We start from the raw sequence: 12,534 nt of genomic DNA on the forward strand, positions 1-12,534 counted from the left end.
AGACCTTTCTGTGCATGACTGATTGCGTAAACTAGAAGTAGTATTGGTAGTATTATTCTAGTAGTTGTATTCTATTAAAACAGCATGTTTCATATGGCATGCTGCCGTGCATACTATTAATACATTATTATCACTGTTATGATTCCTCTGATTTACGATCTTAACAGTTAATTCTTTCTTCTTATTGACCACCTTGGCCAGCTTGACATAGAAGAGTTAGAGTGTTGTGTGATGAGACTTCATTAGCACATTAGCAAGAACAGCCTTGAGCACATGCACATTACAAAAACATGATTTTATATAACATGATGTATTACTGTAGATTAAAGTGAATATAAATCCATCCATTTTCTTCTGCTTATTTAATTCAGGGTTGCGGGAGGGGGCTGGAGCCTATCCCAGCTATCAAAGGGCGAGAGGTGGGGTGCAACCTGGACAGGTCACCAGTCTATCACAGGGCTAACACAGAGAGACAGACAACCATTCATACTCACAAAATTATCTCAAGCTTAGACAGCAGCAATAATAACCCATATAACACTGGTGGGAACATTGTTCTTGTTAATAAAGTTTCAAAAGTGTATGTGTAGTGAGGTGTTTTATTACTGTGGTATTACTACTTTTACTAAAAGAACAGTTGTGCAAAGTTCCTCTACCACTTGTCATTGTCAGCTAATGCTAAATATTCTGATGATTACTGTCAAAGTAATACGATTTTACAGTTTTTCAGGCATTCATGCATCTGCAGCAAGATGAGGCAGTCGGTATCAATAAAACAATAAAAGACCAGTGTCAGAAAATCATGATATATGTTGCAATACAGTCTGTTTTGAATTGCTGCTCTGTAATATTACTGTGTACAAATTCTTTGTTGTTTACTAAAACATTAGATAGACTATGTTAAAAATGGAGATCAAGTACAACCTCAAAGCAACAAATAGTTCCATTCTTTTGTTTTTGTTGAGATTTGTGAGGCCTGCATGTCTGTTTCTCTGAGATCTATTAATTCTCACGGCAGTGCACTGCATAGATCTGTTGAGATCTTTATTTGTATCTTCTGAGAATAATAAATCCACTCTCTGTCAGATGTAAAAAACAATGACCCCAGGTTCATTCTTCAGATACCTGAACTTTGACCTTCAAAATGCCAGTCCAATTAGAAAGAGGGGTTGTGATTTACTGTCATTTACAAGTGTCAATATCTGCATGGTTAAACATTCATGGCTGTGTTATAAATGGGTACTTCAGGGCTGTTCTAGGACACAGAGATAATTAAAAAGTGTTGGAAAAAAGGGTGAAATGTTGTCATTAGTCATTACTTTACAACCCCTCTGATATTAGTTCCTGTTCTGTCTTCTAAAAGAACAGTTAATTTTGTCTTGCCACCTCGGTCAGTGGCTCGACAGCCTGTAGAGCAGAATGTTTTCAGCACAATATTGAGCTATCCTTTAACACTTATTGATGAGCTTCTGTTTGGGGAGTGCACACAGCACATGTGAGGACAGCTTGACCTTTGTAATAGTGATGGGGGATAGATAGATCAGCAGATGAATAATAGATAAATTGAAGATGTACTCCCAAACCTATGTTCAGAAATGATCTCTTCCCTGATTCCACAAATGTTACAGCAAAGCCTCACCCACACAGGCACACACATGCACAAATGGGTGCACACATACGCACATTCAAAGTTCAGATAGAGAGGATGCCGTCGTCTTCAGAGAGATGCATGCATTGAAATGTTGTCCTGCTTTCTTTGCATGTCCTTCTCACCTGTCCGCTCATTCTCCATATATCAGCCATTTCATTTACTTTGATTTTGTTTTGTGCATATAGTATTATCACCCCCATGAAGAAGATACGCCACAGTGTGGTTTCCTGCTGCGATGCCCAAATAAGTTGCAAAACTCATCTCCCTGTAAATCTGTATCACGAATTTCAACCAGCGCACTCCTCTCTTTTTTTCTTTTTTTTTCCACTCTGTGTGTATCAGCAAGTCTGCAAGCAAGGAAGGTGCTGTGTGTATGGACAGCGTTAGTGTACAGACAACTGTGAGAAACTGTCTGCTGCTATCTGTGTCTGTGGAAAACAAAAGCTCATTTACAACATGCACTCCGAATGAACCTGCCTCAATCTATGAACTCCTTCCTGAACATCTCCCCTTTGAAAATATTAATGGGCACATGAAAAAAACAAGAACCGCCAAAAATCGTCACAAAAAAAGGGGCACAGGAGAGAATATGTTCACATCACAACATTGAAAAAAAAAAAACCTTTCTTTCATCTGATTCGACATATAAAAGGAAATTGCACTGATGTGGAACCCTTATAGATGATATCATATCTCATCACCTTAGTTACTGAGTCACCCTGTTTCCATGGTATCTCAGGGGGAAACGATTTCAAAAGCAGATTCGATTGGCCGCTGGGACCACTTCTCTGTGTACTGCTAATTAGCACTTTCATGGCTTTCCTCAGGTCTGTAATAAAGTTGGTGGGACAAGAGCTCTTTACCCTGAAACACAGATACATGCACCCTCACACAAACACGAGGCAAACCCAGACAAATAAGTTCTCACTCCCGTTTAGGGACTTAATCAGGGAAATAGTAAAAAACATGTTTAAAAATAAAATAAATAATAACAAATCAGCAATTAAGGCAAAATGAAGAGGAATACTGCAAAGCAAGACAATCCTGGAAAATAAAAGAGTCACTCTCCCCACCAAAGCTGACTCTGTTTACCAGCTGCTACAGTGTGGCTGTCGTTTTCATTGAGTGAGCCTGCCTCAATAAATAAATGTTCTTTGGGACACCCACTGAAAGACAGGCACGGAACTTTGCAGGTGTGTAGTTAAGGAGAAATGAGAGTCACGGGAAACTCAAACCCCCTCTCCCCACTCTCTTTACACATCCTTTTTTTCTTTAAATGGGAGCCATATCAGCTTTTCCTCCATTTTGCCTGCTCTGACTGGCTGGATAGCTTTTTTGTACTGTTCCTGATTTTTGTTAGATGGTACCTGAATCTCCCCCATTACGCAAAAGCCGTCCTTTGCCACTGCTCCTTGATGCACTCTCACAGCCGAGAAAAAAGGTTCTGTTTTAGAGATCTAAAAAAAATATCAGTGTTAGCAGGTTGGGGAGTCCTTTGTGTGTTTGCACTTTTCACTTTCTTTTTTTTTTTTTTTACTTGCTGATTTGTTTTCATATTTTGTTCGCTTCCACTGGTGAGGTTTAGGTCGACTGAAAAATACCCCTTTCCAGCAGTAGCCCTGCATGTTGACAAAGCATGAGCCAGGAGTGACAGACCCATCTAAGGAAAGCTATAAACCAGAGCGTCAGGGTGCACTGAAAACAAAGGACACCTTGTGAGTAAATAAGGCATGCTAGCGGATCTGACAAAATAATGGGAATGAAAATAGGCTGGCCGTGTGCGTTTGTGCCAGAGGATGCAGCAGTTAAAGTTCAGTTATTGTGAATATTGACTGCTTTGCATGTGCAAGCACGTCAAGCAGCGACAAACTTATAATAAGCTTAGGGTGTCATGGTGCTGCTGTTGCATTGTGTCTGAAGGCACCTTTGACCATGTGGTAAATAAATGAATAAATTATATTTGGGCCACTGATTAGGAATTCTCCCTGTTCTCTTAGCTAGTTTAGTGCCTGTGGAGCAGAGTGCAAGCTTACCACCAAAGGCCTAAAGATCAAAGCATTTATGTATCTAACTTGTGAATCCAAAAATGATGTACTGATTGCACCTTTCTGGCATAAGAATTTAATGAAAAAAAAAAAAAAAAGCTTTGGTCTGGTATCTTCTGGCATCTTATCTAATTCAACTTCACCAAAAAAAAAGGTAGGCAGTTGATACTTGGAACAGTTGTTCCAACAGGACAATGACTTAAAAAACATATCAAAACTGGTTTTGGAATAGATAGGACAGGCTAATATTGAGCTTCTGGAGTGGCCATCCAAAAGCCCCGACCTTTACTCTGTCAGATCCATGCCAGGAAACCAACTAATTTAAATGAACTCTACTAATTCTTCCAACATGATCGGTTTAATATCCAGCCAGAATGTATTTGTGAAAAGCTTCTTGACAGCTACCAAAAACACCTGGTCAAGGTGAAACTTACTAAGGAACATTTAACCAACTATTATTGGGTGTTCTAATCTGGACTGGATTAGAAGAAAACCAAAACAAATTAAAACTTGTGCACCCAATTCATGTTTGTTTGTTTTTTTCATTAAAGATGAATGCTGTACAATCATTCCACCCTGGAAAAAGAACAGTTCAAAGAACTCATTAAAACATTTATTATTGCGATGATCATGCCCATGATGAGTGGATGTAAACTTCTGACCACAACTGTAGCTTACTAAAACACAGAAATACAATATGTTAAAAGCTGGTAGTCCTGCGAATACTAATTTCCATTGCAATTCCTCTGTCTGTTAAATACTGAGAGTTTACAGATGGTACCACCATGCAAAATATAAGACTTTCCTCCTGATAACTTCATTAGCATCAATTAGTGTCAGTGGATCTCATTTCAGAGCGAAAGCCTTGCCAGACATTAAAAGCAGAGATCAGTCTAACAAACAAATTCACAGAAGCTTCTTTTTTTAAACTCTGATGCACTCCATTGCATCATCCTGTCCTTCAATCAGTGGTTATAAGCATCACACAAAATAAACTGCCATTCTCTGTGGGGGTACATGAAACAGATCAATGTCTAGTATGATGAAATTCATATTCCAAAATCAATAAGGGCTTATACATCAGGGTCCAACAGCTTCTTACTCTCGAAATTCTGCATGCTGTGGACGGAGAATTCAAGGTCAATTTTTTTTTTCTTCAAAATGAATTTGAGAACACTGGAGCAGAGTAGAATTTGTGGGATGAGAAAGGGAAAACGGAAGATGCAAAGAATCCATATGTATGCTTTAGAACAAACAGCTGAACCGATTGTACAAACACAGGGATGGTGGTTACAGAATGCAGTGAGAGGAAGCAAAATCCAGAGATGTCGACTGGCAAATGTTCTGCACGTTTGCCTCTGTTACATATACGGCAGGTAAGAGAGATAATAAAGACAGGGTGGGGGAAGAAAAGTGAAACAGCAAAAACGATGTAGACAAGGAGATGGATGTTTATCCTCCCCGTGATCATGTAGCCGTCTGTCTCTCATTTAGCCCAAGGTTCTGATTAAGTCGTTTGTGTTTAAAGAGGAGGAAGCCTCTAATTCCCCTCCTTTCATCTAATTTAATTATGTGCTGACATTCTCCCTTTCTTCCTTGGAAGGATAAAAGCAGCTTAAGCTTTTATGTGGAGCTTTAATGACAGCGGCGGGGAAACTTTACTCACTGATTGCTTAGCCTTAAGTGTGTTTAGCCTTAACACAGCGCTGCACCAAACACGCTTGTATACACACACACACTGAGTTCCACATGGTCTTCCCACATGGGGACCCAGCAGCTTGCATACAAGCTCGTAGAGAAACACAAAAAGTCTTTTTATGTTTAAGTACAGTTCAGTCAGGGAGACAGAAACGCTGTGTTCTGCTTAAAACACAGTTGCATTACTGCCATGGGGTCCATTTTTACTCCTGTGTTTTGAAGTTTTTGGGTATGGTGGTTCATCGGTTAGTTAAAATCAGCTAGCGAGGGGCTTGCTTGTTCTGCATGGACTACATGTTCTCTGTGTGTTTCTAAAGGCCCAAACAATGCATTTTAAGTAAAAGAACCAAAGGTGTGAATGTTTTTGTGCCTGTTAGCATGCCAAAAGGGCCAAACAAAGCAATTCAGAGGCAGGATTTCAAATTCTCACCCTCTCCAATATCTGGGAATCCAGCAAACAAAACTTCTGCGAGAACATCAGATACACTGCATACCCATTCACTGCCTCCACCACCTCTCTCTGTCTGCCTTGCTACATTAAGGGCACACTACTTCCTGTATTCTCTCTGAACTATCACACCCACTGAATGGAGCTGAATCTTTCATAACAACATGAAGGGAAAGTTGAAATTACATTAAAAGGAAGCGGTGCGTGCAAATGTACAAAGCAAACAGGAGTATTTCAAAACAGCTGAGACTTGTACTAAAACATGATGGAAAATAAAGGTCGTTCTCAAATAAAAGCCCGTCTCAAAGTTTCTCTTCAGCAGCGGTACATACAAAATGCATCCTTCAGAACTTTTTGGTGAATGCTGCACATGAATACCAGGACTGTAAACTTTGCCCCAGATTTCACCAAAATACTAGTACATGTAAAAAAGTAAAAAAAAAAAATCTTACTTTGTTCCTAATTTCATTCAAAAAGATTAACTTTCATATGTTTTGTATTAATTGGACAGAAATTGAAATATTTCAACCCATGTTTAGGTTTAGATGTTGAACTGTTTTGATTATAGTTTATAGCTTGTGAAAATCAGAAATCTAGTATTTTAGGTATTACAAAATTTCTATTCAAACAGTATCTCTTGATGTGCTTTGGCACACTCAACCAAAATCATGGCGAAGACTGTTGATCTGGCAGGTTTCCAAATGACAATAATCAACGCCCTCGACACAGAAGGTGAAAAGCAGTGGTGTGCAATACTGCTAATTTTGGATAGAGATTCGATACCAAGTAAATATAGCGCCAGTATCCAATATCTGCATACTTATAAAGGGAGCTTATGCATGGGAGAGCAGTGTGTCAAGATTAATCTCATACAAATGCCAAATTCTGAACACATTTTAATCACTTCTAAATTAGTCTGTTTCTACAACAATTAGTTAAGACTTTGGGTCAACTTATGTTGTTTAGGGCAACGGCTATCTTCTATTAAAAAAGTTTTAAAAAATGACAACCAAAACAATAAGGACATTTTTCATAGTGGATGTTTGAGGTATACTAAAACTAAACTAAACAAATTTAACCTTAATTCAGTGGGCCACATACTGAACTTGGAGGATAAAAACAAAGTATCAATCCAGTCACATACCGATGGCAGCGTTGGTATGAATATTTAGATTAATTCGCCCACTACTACTGAAAAGGTTGGCAGTTAGCTGACATGTTGTATTTAAGTGTATTACTAGAGAGCTGACTGGAAGGAAGATGTTCAGTAGAAAAAGGTGTAGAAGCAACAGGCATGACTGCCTTTGGAGGATCATCAAGAAAAGTAAACTGAAGAACTTGAGAGAACTTCATAAAGAGTGAACTGAAGCTGGTGTCAGTGTATCAAGAGCTACTACACAGAGACATCTTCAGGAAAGGGAATACATCCTAATATCAAAGCACTCTTGAACCACTGTCAGATGCATCTTACCTGGGCTAAAGAGAAGAATAACTGTTTCTCAGTGGTCCAAAGTTTATTTGGAAATTAAAGTCCGGTCTGTGGAGAATCCAAAGCGAAATTCAGCATGAAGTTTTTTGGCTGGTGTTGGTGATGGTTGGTGCACTGTCCGAGTCAACGCAGCCTTCGAACACGAGATTTCAAAGCACTTCATGTTTCTATCTGCTGACAAGCTTTATAGAGTTGCTGGTTTCCTTTTCCAAAAGGAACTTCACGCCTACCCACAGTCCCAAAACTGCATTCAAGCAGTTTGCTGACTGATTGGCCAGCCAACTCACCTGACCTGAACCTCAAATAGAATCTATGGGGTATTACCGAGAAGTAAGCTGCTCTTAAAGCTTGCTGTGCTTCAGTAACACATCAGCAATGCCACAAGCTGATCACTTGATCACTGCCATGCTACACCACAATGATACAGGTAAGCTGAGGTACAGGAGTCCCTACTAAGTATCAGGTGTATAAATAAACACACATATTTCTCAGAAGTTGGACATTTCTGTATCGTAAATTGTTCTTTTTTTCTTTTCTTTTTTTAGATGCACTAGCACCATTATAACATGCACAAAACAGTCAGCTCACTGACCCATTTCTAAGGCTTTTGTAATGATTATGCTACAATGAATTTGACCAACTATAATATGCACGTTTTCTGAGAAGCATCATAAATGAAAAAATCAAAATCAAAAATCAAAATGGCCTTAACCTCCTAAGACCCGAACTCTTCCACAACATGCATTTTTAATTTCTCTTTGATATTTGGGCATATTGGGGCCTGATAAATGTAAAAACAAAGAATTACCAGATTTTTTTTTTTTTACCTTATTTTTGTTTTTAAGAAAAATAAGAGCCACATATGAGGATATTCATTTAAAATTTTGATAGAACAGTAGCAGTATAATGTCCTCGTAAGTGGATATCAGGCCCTTATAGAGCAAAATTGAGTATTTTGGTCTAAATAACCCAAAATGTGATGTCCACATATGTGGACGGCAGGTCCTAGGAGGTTAAATATTCAGTGTCACTTTTATATTTTGGATACAGCAGAGAGTTTCTTTATGGTTTAGATTTCAGTGACATTTTTAGTTTCTTATTCTTCAAAATCTCCCAAAAGTTTCCTGAAAGTTTGCCAAATCCAGGTGGATCCAACTATGCTAAAACATCTGCAAGAATATCAAGGAAAGATAATAAGGGCAACAAACACATACAGGTACACAAATACTCATGTGAACTATCACAAACGCTACTCTGCACACAGAGAGACGATGTATATTCACAGGGAGCTTTGTTAAAACTCTGGGAAAGTCTGAACTACACAAAAGTAATCATTTCATCAAAAAGTGAGTTGCAAAACATCAAATCATCAAATTACTGTAGAATTTCAGCTGAACAGTGAACAGCATAGACTGTATTGTAAGTATCAGCTGTATAAACAGCACTACACGGGTGGGTCCTGCCAAATCAGCAGCTATATCTTTAATTAAGATGAAGGGAATGGATATAGTAAGAACGACAAACAAACAAGTCATTAATCACCTCATTGGCAGTCTCACACACACATAATTCTAAGTGGCAGACTAGAGGTATGTGTGTATGTGTTTGTGGGTATGGACTAGGAAAGAGTCAGAAAGGCAAAACGAGCAATCGGAGACAAACCTGGACCATAACAGTGAAGCAACGCAAGAGAACACATTTTTTTTAAAGGCCACAAATGAAGGAATCTGAGGGACTAAAGACCAAATGCTATGATGAAGATTAAAATACATGGTTTTGGAATAACTGGTAAAAAAAAACAAGTGAAATGGTGTGAAGAACAACAGGAAAACTGAGAAATGTTGTCATTTTTATCAGAGATGGACATGGCCAACATGGCATCGCACTCAGGTCAATGACGACTTCCAATGTGGATCTGGTCATCACCATCTTGGTATTTTGAAATCAGATGTAATGGATTGGACATCACACAATAGGCTCATACAATATCGAGGGTAAGCCTACCTTATACCATGTACATTAATAAATTAAAAGGATAATATTTTTTTTAAAAGAACATTATATTCAGTAAGGTAGGATTGAGGCGGAACATGTGTTGCTTCTTTGGCACGATCTTTGCTGGCACGATTGTCATAGCAATAATAACCAATCACCACAATGCAAGCTAGGCAGTATTAACATATCTCAGAGATTTTAAATATGTCACTAAACTTCTTTACACTGACAGAGAGAGGAGTTTCACTAGTCTAGCACGTTTAAAATCAAAATGGGCTGCATGTGGCACATGACATTAAATGAGTTTGATCCCCCTCCTCCAAGAATATTCACATAACAGGATTTCACTGGCCAACAGCCGTGCTAGACCATCTGAATAAACATGATTTGACTAGCTGCTCAGAAGTTTAATTCCTCTTGATTTTCAGCGCAAGCAAAGCAGTCGATCCATAATTTAGTTCAGCAACAGGCTCCGTTTAAAATGAATGAGAAGCAAGGCTGCTGAAGCCTCAGACGTGCCCCTGTGAACCCTGCCTAAGAATTGAAACTAGCAACTGAGACCATAAGCTCATCAGGAAATTGTTAACTGATGTCACAAAACAACTAAACCAAGGGTCATATTCCTATAGACTTTTACACAATCTGATTTCTTCAGCTTCTTGCCCCACTTGCTATTAGAAATAATGCATTTTTAAAGAAATGAATGCTTTTGCTTAACTTTTCAGACCATAAGTCCCATCTTTCATATGCAGCACACAACAGTGGTAATACCAGTGTCACTTTTATATTTTGGATACAGCAGAAATTTCTTAATGGTTTAGATTTCAACGACATTTTTAGTTTCTTATTCTTCAAAATCTCCCAAAAGTTTGGGAGTGGTAATAACAGTGGTAATACCAGTTTCCCCAGAAAGGACCATTTTCTTTGGTAATATGCTACAGCTCTTGTTTGTGTCATACAGACCAGCATTCAGCATCATCATCACGCTGAAGTTAATGAACCCAACTGGCTTTGGGAGGGATATGGAACATCATACCTAATATATCAGTCAGTCACACACCCCACTGTTTCAGTCTTGACACACTCATAATAACGCAAACAGTGACTTGGAAAGAATGAAGCAATTACCCATTACAAATTTCTCATTGAAAAAGTAATACCTTAGGTGGTTGTTGTTGCCAATTTCAATGATTCTGTTATTATTTTGAAGGGCTCTACTGCCCCCACCCCACAACCCTGAATTGGATAAGCAGTTAGGAATATGGATGGATGGATGTTCTCATGCTTTTTATTAACATTTAAGCCATTACCTCTCTTTTTCCAATATGAGCGCTACAGACTAATCATCTTTTTGACATTTAATAATGATGATGAGACACCACTGTGATGGCTTACAGGTACACGTGATGAATTAGTTGAACATATGCTAAAAATAGCCGCAGCTGTGCATAACAGACCCTTGTTAGTCAATCTCACATCCATTCGTGGATAATTGTGGCAGTGGAACTTAAGCTTCTGCACATGTACCCATTTCCACAAAGAATGAGAGTCTGATTGAACACAATGAGGCATATCTGCAGCTTTATAAATCTAATAAAAAGGATGCATGTTGATATTTCTGTGTGAGTGTGGAGACAATGATACTTGACCAGGCTCCAGAGCTGAAAGGAACATCATCATCATTGTTCTACAGAGGTACAATGGCTGAAATGTAAGCATTTCCCATTCTGCAGAATATTCTTATTGTGTTTTGATTGGGTGAAATATTTATTTATTTGCTGAACATAGTAGTTATTCATTTAACCAAATATTGGACGAATGAGTGGCACATAGAAGGTGTCCTACATTGTCTTGGAGACGTGAAAAAGCCTGAAAGTCATGTCCTGCACAGTCTGGATAGGATTGAAATGTCTTTTCAATACAGGTAATGTCTGCATTGGACTTGACACCAGGATATACCAGGAGTCCACATTCTCTCTTGTTTTTGTGGAACCTGTCTCCCCACACATCTAGTCCTGTTGCCAAGGTAAAATCAGCCTGTCCACTTAATGCAGAGGCTAAACTAAACCCTCCATCAAACTTGAAGCTTCACTCAAAATAGCAAAGCAACATAATGTTCTTTGGATTCATAACTGTGGTATAATTGCTGAATTTCAAACTGTAATCCCCAACACTGCTGGAAAATATAATCACTGTTTAAATACACAGCTGTACATGTAGGGAAAGCAATTACATGCATTAAAACGCCAATACATTTCCCATTTCCCCTCTCACATAAATAAAAACAACAGCAAATACACTTAAAGCTTCCTCTACTGCAAAATCTCATGCATATGCACATTCCCCCTTTTCCCTCTCGACATTTTTAATTTAACATTATAAACTAAAACTTTTTTACCTTTTGTATTCTACACTTGACAATGTCATCCTCAAAACTGGATCATTTTATAAATGAATGCATTACAATTTATCAGCTTACAGTAACACACACACACACGTACGCAGACAGACTTTGCGGAGAGAAACTAGTCTAATGGGGTCTGAGCAAGGGATGCCTAACGAGGAGCTCTAACAGGTGTTTCTCATTAAAGCCAGAAGAAACAAATCCACTGCAGGAGAGAGAGACTGAGAGAGAGGAGGAGAGAGAAGCAATATATCCCCGTGTTATTCATTAGTGTCTTATGCTGCTGATATTAATGATTCACTATCCATAATATCTCCCATACTCACCACATACACACACAAAAACCAAGCCCGGGCTCATAAACACATTATATCACCCAGTATATTTCCTCATCTCTCCTTTGCTCTCTGGCCTTCTGTACTCTCTTAACATACACTCACCGTCCACTTCATTAGGTATACCTGCTCATTAACGTAAATAGCTAATCAGCCAATCACATGGCAGAAAACTCTAAACTCTACTTTAGACGCGGTCAAGATGACCTGCTGAAGTGATGGCTGCCTCCAACAGGATAGCATGCAATGTCACAAAGCTCAGATCATCTCAGACTGGTTTCTTGAACATGACAGAGAATCCACTGTACTCAAATGGCCTCGACAATGATGAAGTAAAAAATCTTCATCAACACGAGGCTATTATGTTAGTCTGTTAATAATATGTTAATATACCAACATCTCTGAGGGTCTCCGAGGAATGTTTTCAGCACCTTGTTGAATGTGTTGCACAAAGAATTAAAGCGTTTCT

General features: G+C 38.6%; 1 long non-coding RNA gene across 2 annotated transcripts in view; it reads right to left on the bottom strand.

Moving 5' to 3' along the window:
• LOC134641557 (uncharacterized) overlaps positions 1-7,528 on the bottom strand; it is a 122,085-nt gene extending 114,557 nt beyond the window's left edge. For both annotated transcript variants that reach the window (XR_010095545.1, XR_010095544.1), the window contains exon 1: positions 7,314-7,528. This is a non-coding gene — a long non-coding RNA (uncharacterized LOC134641557). The remainder of the gene's footprint in view (positions 1-7,313) is intronic.
• Positions 7,529-12,534: the final 5,006 nt, after the last annotated feature.

The sequence above is a fragment of the Pelmatolapia mariae genome, linkage group LG14 (genome assembly GCF_036321145.2).
Source record: "Pelmatolapia mariae isolate MD_Pm_ZW linkage group LG14, Pm_UMD_F_2, whole genome shotgun sequence".
NCBI classification, from domain to species: Eukaryota; Metazoa; Chordata; class Actinopteri; order Cichliformes; family Cichlidae; genus Pelmatolapia; species Pelmatolapia mariae.